A 14,184-nucleotide genomic window follows, 5' to 3' on the forward strand; every position below is an offset into this window, starting at 1 on the left:
AGGAAGAATCACATTCTTATAGATTCCTTTCCATTGGGAAATCATTTATCTCTGTTTAGCTGTTCGCAGATTCCATTAGATCCGTCACAGGCAGGCTCAGACAAATGCAGACAGGGAAAGTGTTTTACAGCAGCGAAGTCTGGGTAGATTCTGCCACTGACTGCACTGTCTCTTGGTGTCTTGAGTAGCTCCTCCTCTGTCAGAAAGCCTGCTGGTTTCAACCTTCCATGGTATTGTTGGCAACTCTTCTGTTCTCTCCAGACCTGGAAATCCCACGATGAAATTTCATTTGCCTTTGGAGTAAAATCAAACTTACAATTCAGTTCTATCATGTTTGAAGTTTGTATTTGTGATCTTTTATCCCATTCTGTCCTTTAGTTCGCTTAACTGGCATCACACACACACACACACACACAAAAGAAATAATGGACTTTTTTTCGTACAGCATAGAAACCCTTTGGTCAGTAGAATTTTCAAAAGAAAAATAAATAATAACCTCAAGAGTTTCTCTTAAGGAGTAACCTTAAGAGAAGAGAAACATTCATGAGAAAAGAATAAACACAACTTTAAAAACTTAAAGTAAATCCCACAGGCATAAAACAAGGTAAAATGTAAGGTAGAAAAATATCACCAGCAGGTGTGAACAACTGTTTATCTTTCCTATAAAGTACATTTAAATGGATTGGAAAACCTGAAGGTCTCAATAGCCAAATGGGCACAGGGTGTGAGCAGACAATTCAAAAGAGGAAAGCATTCAAACACAGTAATAAAGAAATGCAAATTAATATGGCAAAATACCATTTTGAAAAAATGTTTGAATAGTGCTACTCAGTGTTAATAAAGCTAAGGGGAAACTGGGACTCTCACATTACTGGTGGTATGTAAATTGGTCTTATTCTATAGGAAATCAGTTTGGCAATGTTTCAGAAGTTCTAACAATGTTCACATTCATTTACCCTGAAATTCCCTTATGGAAAACTCTTAGGAATTATGTAAATTTTTGAAAATATGTAAATATATTTATCTCAATGTGAATTTCAATAACAAAACATTGAAAACGTCATATTTTTGGCACATTATATCAATGGGCTATGCAAGCAATAAAAATTATATATGCCAAAAGTTTTTAATAACGTAAGGAGTGCTAATAGCATTATGTTCAGAAAAAGAAAAAATATAGTATTCTAAATATTTTACTGTCACTTGAAAAGCTAGATGATTTTAGAAAAGACACTTTCCTACTTTAATTATGCATATATATTACATATATGCATATGTAAGATAAAAATATCTAAGGTAAAAACACCTTTAAAAGATTATAATAAATGCAATGAATTGTTAACAGAGTGATGAGATTATAGATAATAATCTTATTTTCAATATTTGGTATTTTAATTTTTCATAAGAATGTGTGTTACTTTCAAAATTGGGGAAAAATATAGGTTTAAGAAACTTAGAAAGCTGGAACGTTATTTTTCCTTTTTAAAGTCTTCTTTGATAAATGAAATCTGTCTAAATATTAATCCTTAGAAGGGAAACTATTTCTAACCCATGTGTGTCAGGCACTGTGCTAAGCAATTGGACATATCTCATGTAATCTTTATGGTAACCCTGAAAAAGTAGATATTCATCCCATTTTTACGTATGAAGAACCCCTGAGATGCCGCAAAAAGTATAAACATCTTGCCCAAGGTCATATGGCTAATAAAGCACTGGAGCTGGTCTTTGAACACCGTATTACTTCCACATTTTTGCCGATGCTAGACACATCTAAAGTGACCTCCCTTCCAGGCTACATCATGTATTAGGAAGAAAAATAATTACAAATTTAATTATGTAAGGAATGAGATTAAAACGCACTTTTAATCTGAGCTTTTGCATTGCCTTGGTGTGTTTGTTTAGAGATTTGAAGAACAGGGAAAGACTTCAAGAAGTGTCTTCCCTACAATCAGGCCAGTGCTGTTTTTGGCTTTTCAAATAAGAGCAAAACAACCAGCAGTCTATAGGAACTGTTGCTTTCCTTCCACGTGCCTCATCTGGCCATACCACCTCTGCTTGTAAAACACCCTCGTCACCAACGGTACCATAAAGGCACGCAGAAGCTTTCCCACAGACCTCCACTATGATACTCTGCCATCAGACTAAAAGAGTGACCAAAAGATTGTCTCTGGGTCTGTGTTAAATGACTGAGTTCCTATTTCTTCTTTAGCATCCCTCACACATCTGTGCATCAGAAACAGCTCATGGACAAAGGGTCACCTGGGAAGTCTAAGATAGCTTAGTTTTTGTTTTCTTGTTATTTTGGTCCTTCCTAACATTTTATACCCAATTGACTACTAGAAACCATTTTCAGCGCCTTCCTCCCTCTTAGGGCAAAGCTCACAGATGAGTAAAATCACTCTAAGTCAGTCATAGTATGCTTCAGATTTGTTTCCAGGTATGATGTCTGCTTGAGCCAAAAGCCAGAATCTCATTAATGCCCCCAAAGAAGGCTTCTACCTGCTCTTCCCTTTTATCAACTTTCTCAAAAATTAGAGGAACATAGATTATTCCTCCTTACTCACATATTTTCCCCTGACACTGAGGACAAAGAGATTATAGCTGAACTTCTGCACCCTTGTAATATTTAAGGTATTTGTGGGTAAGTTCTTGTAATCAAGGATTTAATGCAATCAGAAAAGTCTGTTTTAATCTCTGTGCATATTTTAAAAAAATATTTTCCTCTTTCATCTTTGCTTCACACACTACTACAAATTATGCTGCTTCTGTTCCTCTAGTGCATTCAGCTAGCGTGTTGCTATGTCCTGGCTCTCCATGTGGGTTCCAGCATCAAAGCCTTGGGCCAATTTTATTTCATTTGTATTTGCTGTCAGAACAATGTCTTTATTCTAAAATGCCCTTCTCAAATCACCTCTCAGGTGGTTTGATAGAAGCAGCTTGCAGCAGAAAAATAATATCTTTTTAAAAATCCATGTTACTTCTTTTATGTTTTACCCTGTGAATACTGAATGCACAGCACACTTAGTTAAACAGCATCCCAAGTTCCATTTTTAAAATGAAAAGTACCTTTCATTTTAAATCTCTTGGAGACAACTGATCTGCTTTCCTTCTATGTAAGGGGTTTGGGAGCGGGGAGGGAGGGTGGTATTCAAATTGCTGCTCAGCGATAAACATTTTACAATATCATTTGTTTTAGGCTGCCAGATGACACCTAGATTGATTTAAAAAATTCTCACACACACACAAAAAAAGATCAAAGTGCATTCAGGGAGCTGACAAGGCTGTAGAAATTCCATCACGTTAAATTAGCAGGAAAAGGAAAATGAGGGCGAGGGTGGACTCGTGGACTCACAGCCCTATCATCTTGCCTAACCACACTGTGTAATTGTGGGGCATTTGCAGGAAAACGCCTTTCCTTTAGAGTGTGCATTGTAGGACGCGAAAGGGAGGGAGAAGGAGAGATTTAAGGAGAAATTGCAGCGAGCTGGCAGGTAGTGGGCAGGGGATCAATCCAGTTTGTCACATTAAGGATTGTAAAGAATCCATCTCCGAACGACACTGATGATTCAGGGTATTAAGTTCAGTTCAGAATAAGGCAAACGGCAGGAGTAAGCTGAGAAGTAAACAGCAAATTCAGACCTAGAGCATGCTGAGAGAAAGGGAGGCCAGGCGCAGCATCATGGCCAGTTCTGAAAGGCTGCGTTTGCAAAGGAGCTACAGCTCTCCCTTCCCTCGCTGCTTCCTTTTCTTCTGACTGTCATGTCAGCCATCCGCAATTACATTTGGACTGTCAACGGCTGGCCTTTGCAGATGTCAGTCAGCCGGATGCTGAGGAAAGTAAGCTGCTGTGTATACTTGCGTCTGTGCTGGGCTGAGGGGTGACAACGCCCATGGGGCGCACTCTCCTGGAGAAGTCATGGGTGTGAGCCCAGCCAGTGCAGACCGCCCCACAGCTGCCTTCACTTCCTGCTTCTTCAGAAACAATTGCTCATTAACCCCGTCGGCCCCGCAGAGGGGTGTATCCTCAGATCTTCACCAGTGCCTTTGACCCTGTGTGTCTACCTGTGTGTCTACTTGGTGTGTTTATGTGACAATTCCTTTTTGTCCTTCAGTGTGCTTATCCTAATGAGCAGGCACACATTTGTTTGTGTGTTTATTTGCTTAGTTTCTGTTTTACCTCCTAGGTAGCAAGCCCCATGAGGCATGTCTCATTACCGCTATATTCCCACTGGCATGCAGAGTGCGGGGTACACACTAGGCCCTCAATAACCGTACGTGGAATAACGAATAAATGGGTGGATGGATGAGTGCGTGAATTTAAAAAATAATATGTTTCTAGGAAATAGAATATAGAGTTTCTATCTTATAGATCTGGTCAGGTCAGAAAAGAAAGACATTTTGTCATGTTGCTTCAATTATGAGGTTTTCTCCTATTTTCAACATCTCTCAAATGGGATGGATCTTTATGGACCCTTAAAATTATAATCAGCCGAGTTGGGTTTTTTTTTTTCCTTTCTTAACAGTGCATGATATAATGGTACATTTTATAATCACTGGTGTCTTTGAAGAGTTGTAATCACAAACCACAGCCAATATAAAGGCAAATGAGAACACGCGTGTGAATGCTGTCACTCATGAGTTTCCTGGAGTCCCTACAGACTGAGGCTTATCAAACTTCACATCAGAATCACTCTGTTAAAAATACGTATTTCTGGGATCAACCCCAAAGACTGATTCGGTTAGTCTGAGGCAAGGCCCAGAATCTGCCTTTAAAAGCCTCCTAGTGGTTAGGACCCAGGCAATACTCTGCCCCTATTTGATAAAAAGTTTTTAAATGCTTCTCCATTCCTAGCAAAGCAACTAGAAAGTCTTCAATAATTCTTTACAAATCACTGAAGGTCTAGTCTTCAAAAAAGAACTAGCCAGTGAGACATAGGTCCCCCTGCCTGAGGTCATTCCCTCCTGGTTCTACGGGAAGACACCTTCATTCAGTAACTGCTGGGCACATCAACTGACTATGACACAACTAGAAAATGCAGCTGTGCTCCAGGTTGTAAAGTAACCTGTGGCCAATTCACATTAGAAAGTGTAGCAGTTGAACCACAGTAACATACCTGGGAGGTCACGTTTGGGTTTGCAGAGGACAATTCAGCAGTTCTCAGGTGAACAAGGACTGAGAAGGAAGGTATTCTAAGCAGGAGGAATAGTGTATGCAAAGTAGTTGGATGTGGATGTCAGTTCAAATCTTTTTTGGAAGCAGAGGGACAATCAATAATTATAAATGAAAATATTAATACTCTTTTTGTAAAAACCTTTTGATTTATTAAAGCAGGTATACATCTAATATCTAATGCTTTTGCTGTAGCTACTTATAACAGTGAGAATAATCCTTGTGGTAGGAGCCTCTAAGATGACCTCCCAGTGAGCCTCAGCTCCTGGTATTCACGCCTTTGGGCAATCTCTGCTTGTTGAGTGTGGTCTGGACCTATACTGACTTGCTTCTAACGAAGAGAGAACAGCGAAATTGGTGGTATGTTACTTCCAAGGTCAGGTTACAAAAAGGCTTGCTTCCATCTTGCTCTTACACACTCCCTTTCTGGCTCGCGTGCTTGAGGAAGCCGGCTGCCATACTGTCCTATAGGGAGGTCCACATGCAAGGAACAGAGAGAGGCCCCCAGGCAGCGGCCTCCAAGGAGCTGAATCCTGACAACAGTCACATGACCGAGCTTAGAAAAAGGCCTCACCCCACACCTCCCGCGTCAAGCCTTCAGATGAGACCAGAGCTCTGGTCGACAGATTGACTACAAGGTTACCCAAGAAACTGAGCCAGAGGCATCAGCTAAGTTGGGCCCAGATTCCAGATCCACAGAATCTATGAGATAATGTTTATTGTTGAAGCTGCTCAGTTTGGGGTAATTTGTTACACAGCAGTAATAAATAAGACAGTACTGTTTGTTTTCTTTTTTTGCATTTTACATTTTCTTACTAGGTACACACAATATCCTTGAGAGGTGAACAGTGCACCTACTAGTAACCCCATTTTACAGCTGAGGAACTGAGCTCAAGGACTCTGATACCTGAAAAGGTCATTTAGCTCAGGTAGTACTACTGAGACTCAAACCTGGGCTCCAAGCTTATTCCTTTCAACCACATTTTCAAGAGTACTAAATTAAGAACTTGCGAACCGAATCCTGACCCTAGCTCCTGACCCTACCAGTAGTATCCGTGCCACTGAGTTGCTCAGTTAACCCATCTGGATCTTAGATTCTTCATAAATAGAGTGAGATGATTGAGTTGGGAGTCACTAAAGTCTCTCTTAGCTCAAGATTTCTCTATTTTATAAAAGACAAAACTATGCAACTGAAGTTATTGAAGTTATTTTGATGGTTAGGGGCATAAATTGAAAAAAAGAAAAGAAAAGAAAAACTGTCTCTCAGCTCCAGGCTCTGTCCACTGCTCCTGTGCTAATCATGATGTCTGCTCTTGTTTCCAGCACTGCCAGCTCCGTGAGGTGTGTGTACTGTCATTATTCTGCCTTTGAGATTCCTCTCCAGGGGTAGTCCTCTGCCATGACCTTCACAGATCCAGTGATGCCCAGCTGTGGGGGCTCTAAATACCGGGTGACATTTAGAAGGCTGGTTTTTGTCAGCAGGGTCTACTCACTGAAGTATTGAGTTGCCCATGCTCAGAAAATCATAATCTTATTTTCGTAACTTACCTCTTTTAGTTAATATCTAATGATTTGGGGAGCCAGAGGCATCACCAAGAGAAAAATCAATATAAAATATATTGCTTGAGTACTCTCTGAAAGAACTTCCCATTACATGATGAGTTAACAGTAAGTTATTGGAAATGTGACTACCTTTATTGTAAATGATTTTTTTTTAATCTACACACAAGAGGAGTGGGAGAGTAAATGTACTGTGCCATTATGAACCTGTCAGTCACACACGGATGAGACATCAGCTCCATCTAGAATAAAATTTCCTGCCACTCAGAAATCATGTTTAACATTAATCTGCTATTCTGATCTGTACTCACTAGATTTTTGATGGACAGATGAACTTATGAAATTTTTAATACAGTCATTTTCTAAAAAGCTAAAACTTGGAGCTAAATTTACTCTTTGGTAAGAATTAACTATCATTATCTAATGTCCATTCCCATAGTTTGTTCTATTCTTACCACTGTACTGAGATTAATAGCTAGTAAGACTCTGCAGAGACCCTCAGAGTGTAGACAGTCTGCTTAAGATTGTGGCCAGATAATTGCTGGTGGCAAAATTAGGAATAAGAAGTACACTAGAGCACCATCACAAATAAGTACTAAATTTATCTGCTCACAGATGCAGGCAACAGTGCATTTTAAATACTTGTTTTCCCTCAGGCAGGATAAAGACAGATAAGTAAATAAAAAATCAGCAACAGTGTGTCCAGGGCACAACATTAAAAAACCCTATTTTTCATGGGATGAGATCCTAAATTAAAATAAACAGCAAAGATTTAAAACACAAATGGGAGACTAAAATGAGCTGATGCTCAACAGAAAAAAGGAAGTAAAAGAAAAGACCTTATAGAAAATTACAGGGACTATAATTGACCTGAACTAGAAACAGTGTCATCATCTTAAATAATAATAACCACAGAAGTGTCCTTACCATTTACCCAGGTGGACACTTTCTTTTGTGTCAGACCCCCCTCCCCAACCCCCACCCCTGTTGAACTGCAAGGACTAGTACAATTTGATGATTGCACAGACTGACACTACCTTCAATACTTAGAACTCAAAAGTAATCTCTTTGACAAAGGTTATATACTATTTGTTCTCCCAAATCACTAGAGGTCACCCACAAGTCAAGAACACCTTTTTAAACAAGGCACCTACTTAACACTTCATAGCATTTGCATATTTCAGGATTTTTTAACAACTTATCTCAGAATGGGACATACTTAGAACTAAAAAAGTCTTTGTTGCTTATCTGAAATTCAAATTTAACTCAACATCCTGTATTTTTATTTGCTAAGTCTGACAACCCTATTCCTAAGCCTTGAGAGGCAGCAGGGCAGTTAGCCAGCTAGCTGATGCACAGCTGAGATCAGAACTCAAACCTCTAGACACTTAACCCTGAGCACCTTCCAAAGAGGAGTTAACCCAGGAGTAAAGTTATGGCTAACCCAATCTACGGTGCAAATCATTAACCACAAAAATGAGCAGGTCAGGAAGAGAAGAGGAAATATGTCTTCCCAACTGGCCAGGAAAAAAAGATTTTTAAGGCAGCTGCAACTGTTTGAAAATTACTTTAAAACAAATGTCTCTCTTAATTTCTGAAATTGTCTCTCCAAAAGTCAATCTCCCAAACCCACATTAGATTCTATTAAAAAAAAAAAAAATACTTTGGCTTACACCTAGATCTGAATTCCTGGGAGAGGTCAGGTCAAATAGAAGTCATCAGAATCCAAAGGTGAGATATATAAATGTGCTAACATGTGATGAATATTCAGCACCGTGGACAGTGGTTGCAGATGTGGTAGAGGACGCATTCTCTTCATTCTCACTATTCTTGAGTACCGTGGCTCTGGAGATTAGCTTTCCTTCTGTGCAATCAGCTGCATGTTCTCTAGTTTCCAATCAGTATAATGGGTTAGCTCACCACTGTGGCAGCTAAGATTTTCAAACAGATGTTATACCAACATCTAAGACACCTTCTATCACAACCATAGGCCCATTGCTTGGTCTTTCTTTTCCTCTTTCCAGGCTCTTTCCTCCCTTTTCAAATTCTCTTTCACTTACTTATTTTTTTCTCATCCTTTAAAAAAAATTCTTTATTCTATGTCTTGTCATGTACCTTGTGCAGTCCTACTGGGGACCCTCATAACTAAAACAATATAGCACTTCAGTAATCGAGAGGCAAGAAAAGGCAAGACCATAGAAACAGACAATGGATTAGTGGTTGCCAGGGGCTGAGGATGAAAGGTAGGGTTGGCTACAAAGGAAGGAAAGTGATGAAACTGTTCTGTATCTTGATTGTGGTGTGGTTGCACAATGGTATGCATTCATCAAAAATCATAGGACTGTATATTACAGTTATACTGCATGTAAATTACACACCAATAAACCTGATGGGAAAGAAAAGGACATCATAGAAAAGAGTGATACATGTTTGACAACTTCAATGCAGATCATGGTCAGTCCTGCCCACATGATACATTGCTTTAAGACATCAGCTGAATTGAATTAATTGTGTTTGCTCTGGAAACATCATTTGAAGAGGGACACTCACAAACTAAAAACAATTCAGGCGTTGGTGACATGACAAAAGGGCTAGACCTTTCAGTGTGCCTCCAGATGGCAGAACTTGTGCCGGTGAGTGGAACTGAGAACATGGAATTGAATTATCCAAAAATAGAATGGGTTGCCTTTTTATGCCTGAGGGAAGATATTCAAATAGTAGCTGTGTACCATTTCATCAGAGAGTATACTAAAGACAGTTTAATGTTGATACAATTTAATATCTCTTGTGCACCCCTAAGTGATCAAGGGCATAAAAATAAGAGTAACACAAGTTCCCTGCCCTTGTGCATGAGAGGCTCCAATCTGTTTGGAGAGAAAGACCATGTATACATGAAACAGTTAAATAATAACAATGATAGTATATGATGAAGTGCCATCGTTAGTGGTTTAGACAGTTCAGGAAAAAATGCAGGCCCTCCAAACTTAAGAAAGGACTTGGGCCTTAAGCTTCATAGTGAAGGGTGTCTTGGATGACAATAATAAATAATAATAATAATAATAATAATAATAATAATATAATAATAATAATAATAATAATAATAATAATTCTCCATTTCTTTTTATAGCTGTAATAATAATGTAGAACATAATAATAATAAAATTTGCACAGCTTCCAGGACAATCTATATATGTTATTGCAGATATTATCCCATTTCATAAATGAAAAAAAAAACAAAGCTCAGAGATGTTGTCATCTGACCAAAGTCACACAGCTAATATGGAAATATGGTGGGAACTGAGACCCATTCTCAGCTCTTGAGACGTCATATGCTCTTTCCATTATACCATGGAGTAGAGGATAATTTAACCAAAGCCATGGAGAAAAAAAGCATATGATATTTAAGGAATGAGTCAATTTATCTTGACCAGATTTAATTTAGTAATCAATAGTCCACAAGATTAGTTAGAGCTAGAGGGGAGGGCGGATGGTAATTATGGCAACCCTTGAAATCCATTTTAAGAGTTTACATTTTATTTTGTCAGTGGATTATTATTGAAAATTCACTATTTACCTGGGTACAAGCTAGATTTAAGGAGAAAAAAGGTAATCTCTTTCCTTCATCCATTCATTTATTCAACAGTAATTTACTGGGCACTGAATAAGGGCCAAGTTTTGTGCCAGGTCCTGGGATGACAAAGATGACTAAGATCTTGTTTTCAGGGACATCTTTGTCTAGTGGGTGAGAGAGAACATTAAAGATTATAGTGCCATGTGATAGATGTAGTACTAAAAGTAGAAATCAGTTGAAAGCATTTGACTGCCAGAAGTTTTATTTGTACTGTTTTCTCCATTTAAGTAGATTTAGCATTAAATCAGTGACCAATGAGTATCTCTAATTCATATGAAAGAACTCCAAATCACACTTTGGTATAAATCCTAGGACAGCAGATACAATTTCTACTTGAAGAGGAATGAAATTTCCCCAAAAGTGTAAGATAAGGAGCAGGAAGGACTACATATAATGTGGGATACTTAAGCTGAGTCTTAAAAGATGAGCAGAAGTACATCCAGCAGACTAAGGGGCATTGCAAAGGCCTGGGGCCCTGAAATAGCCCAACCTATTAAGAGATTTGCAAGAAAGTTGGTTTTGCTGGTGCTTAAAAGGCAAGACTGGTAATAGCTGAGGGCCTGGACTATGGTGATTGCAATGAAAATAGATAATAAATGGTAAGTGTGCTTCTTAGAGACTTTAAATGAAAATTATCTACATCAAATGCCTAACAACCTCCTGGGCATATCCTAGACTCAATATATGTTAGTTCTTTTCCTCTGTCTTCACTTCTCACCTGTTTCTCTTCTAAAGACACACATAGGTTTGAATAAAAGCACTTACCTTTTTATTCACCAGGATCACAACTCAAAAACAGAAGATGTGATAGTGACTAGATATTACAAAGGTCTTTTAAAAATGTCTACTGCTAACTAAACCCCAGAAATCGCTCCCCCAGGGTGCATCTTAGAGGCTTTGGAATTTACTCAGAAATACAGATTCCTGAACCATAACCCTGCTGAATCAGAATCTCTGGCGGTGAGTCAGTCCCAGGCATCCTGCAGAATGTGAGCTCTACAGGTAAGTCTAATGTGTGGCCAGATTTTGGAAATCACAACCACAGCACCAGGAATTCATAAAAAGTCCAGTCCTGGGACACCATACTCACACTGGCTATTAACTTATATATATATATACACACACACACACTACCATTTATATATATATATCTGTAGTCCTTTTTTCATTTTTCAGTTTTATTAGGTAGAATTGTTACTATTTGATGGCACATATACAATATATTGCATGTAAATACATATATAAAATATACTGCACATATTTTTTTAGTTTACACATATATATTATATATATATATATTTATATATACACACACATACACTGTTCATTTGTTCATTATGTTCGTATTCCAAAGTTTTAAGAGAAAACTTGTATTCCATGAAATGCAAAATGTGGTATTTTAAGTTTGAGTTTGATGACTTTTGACAAATATAAATGCTACGGCACCCATACTCCGTCAAGATGCGGAACAGCTCCCTTACCTCAGAAGGTTCTCTTATGCTGCTTCTTAGTCGATCCCTGCTCTCTGCTCCTCAGAGTCAACTCTTTTCTGATTTTTATCATTAATGATTCGTTTTGCCTGTTTTAGAGCTTTGCATAAGTGAAATCATGTAATATGTACTATTTTGTGTTTGTCTTCTTTCACACAACATAATTTCTGTAAGAGAGTTATCCCTGTTCTTTAATATATCTATAATTCATTTGTTTTTTGTTGTTGAGTAGTATTCCATAATTACAAATACACTGTAATGTGTTTATCTCTTCTCTTGTTGATGGATGTTTGTACATATCCAGTCTTGGGTTGTTATGAAAAAAGCTACTATGGACATTCTTGTAAAAGATTTTTGTGAACATACTTTACTTGTTTATCGTGAGTAGATACTTTTGAGTGGATTTGGGGAGTCATACGGTAGGTACAGGTCTAACTTCACAAGAAACTGCCAAACTTCTTACTATTGACTTTTGACTTGTTCTGTGGACTCCACAACTTTTTCCTTTGCCAAATATTCCAGTACTATTCCTTCCTTCCAGGAGTGAAGCTGAACAAAATTGGGCCCTTCCCACTTGTAGTTGTGAGACTGCTATTTTGCTAATCATGCCATATGCACTTGAGATTCTTAAAGCCCCTTCAGTACAGCTGCAGTATCTGTGATTCATGAGTGAAGTTCGCATGGCCACAAGAAGAAAACTTAGCCAAAAAACCCTAAAACCCTAACACTGTAAAATCAACCTTTACACTGTCAATGGACAGGAAAAAAAAGAACAAAAACCTTACCGTAACAGAGGACAGTGTCCTTATGAAGTGAAACTTCTGGAACTCAAAGAACTAAATTGAAACAAGTGATATGTAGCTGCCCTAGAAAGCGTCTTTTAAAATAGGTAACAAAAGGTCTGGCCTAATTTCATTATTTTATCAGCTTCAGTTTCTACTGCCCAGCCACAGTTGGTTTTTATTTTTTTCCATTTGTTCCAGAAGTGTATTTTATTGCATGATACACTAGGGTGGGGGAGAGAGGAGCAGGAAGAAGACAGCTGTGGTGATGACAATTACTTCCTTCCAAGACGTGCTAGTTCAGTAACAGTGACAAAACTCCAGCACTTTATCATAATTCCCCCTTTCCAGAGAGTGGACACATTACCTGAGCTTCATTCCCCAAACTGCACTCCTCAGCACTTCACTTCTGTGTCAGAAGCATACTTATGTTCTCCTACAGCATCCTCCAATGAGCCAAAAAAGAAAAAAAAAAAAAATTCCAGCTCATCTGCCAGACTTGGAAGAGAAGGAGGCATATAGGAAGGATTTGTGCATGCTTGTCAAAGAGAAAATAAAAGGAGAATGTTCTGGAAATATTAAAAGGTCTTATAAGCATAAGGTGCTACTAATGGTAGTATATGAGGCAGAGCTTACATCCTCCTTGGTGCAGGGGCAGGGGTTGGGGGGGCAGTGAATTGTCTAAGGTGGAACAGAAATGGAAAACGAGCATTTAAAGAAAACCTGTAGTAGCGCCATGTACTTTAATGGCTTCACATTATGAGTCTATGTTTTAAGGAAGCTTTTTTGCAGTTGAGTTTCCTGCCCTCTTCCCTACGTGATGAGCTACAACTTCTCCCAGCTAAAAAAATAAATTTAAAAAACTTAAATAAAAAACAGGAATAAATGATTTAAAGCTGCCTTCTGTTTAGCAATACAGAAAGCCCACCCTGCAGGTGACCTCACTCAAGGTATGAATTGCAGAGTAGAAAAGGGTACATCTCAGAGTTGAAATAGCCACGAGCAGCTTCCTTCCTGGAAACAGAGGGGAAATGGTAGGTTGATAGAGAGAGCGTGACAGAGAGAGAGAGAGAGAGAGAGAAGAAGAAAGAAAGAAAGGAAGAAAGAAAGGAAGGAAGGAAGGAAGGAGAGAAAGACTATAATAAAATAATATGTATAAAAGAAATAACATACTCAATATATATATAATTAATATATACATTACCATTTATATGGTGCATCTCGCATAATACATTAAGTATCAAAGTAGGGGCACAGAGCACCAGGAGAAGCAGAAATCCATCCTCACCTCTGCTATGAGCCTCAGTGCTTTGTTGCAGCAGGTGGAAAAACAACAAACTGAAGTGGACTTTCCATCCTCTCAAAGGTCAGATATCAGGAAAGGAGAACAGCGCTCCCAGGTGGGAGGAGGGAACTGTCAGGGAGACATTATGGCAAATCCAGGAATGAAACATGCTTGACTCCTCTTCCCTGGTGAGTCATGCGAGACTCAAGGAAGGAAAGAAATCTGACCCTCAATTAGTTCCCTCCTGGATTTTCCTTCCACCAAGT

General features: G+C 38.6%; 1 long non-coding RNA gene across 1 annotated transcript in view; it reads left to right on the forward strand.

Moving 5' to 3' along the window:
- The window catches only part of LOC116658221, an 86,741-nt gene extending 75,325 nt beyond the window's left edge, over nucleotides 1–11,416 (forward strand). Inside the window, exon 3 of the long non-coding RNA XR_004313465.1 lies at nucleotides 11,242–11,416. This is a non-coding gene — a long non-coding RNA (uncharacterized LOC116658221). The remainder of the gene's footprint in view (nucleotides 1–11,241) is intronic.
- Nucleotides 11,417–14,184: the final 2,768 nt, after the last annotated feature.

Source organism: Camelus ferus, chromosome 20, assembly GCF_009834535.1.
Source record: "Camelus ferus isolate YT-003-E chromosome 20, BCGSAC_Cfer_1.0, whole genome shotgun sequence".
NCBI classification, from domain to species: Eukaryota; Metazoa; Chordata; class Mammalia; order Artiodactyla; family Camelidae; genus Camelus; species Camelus ferus.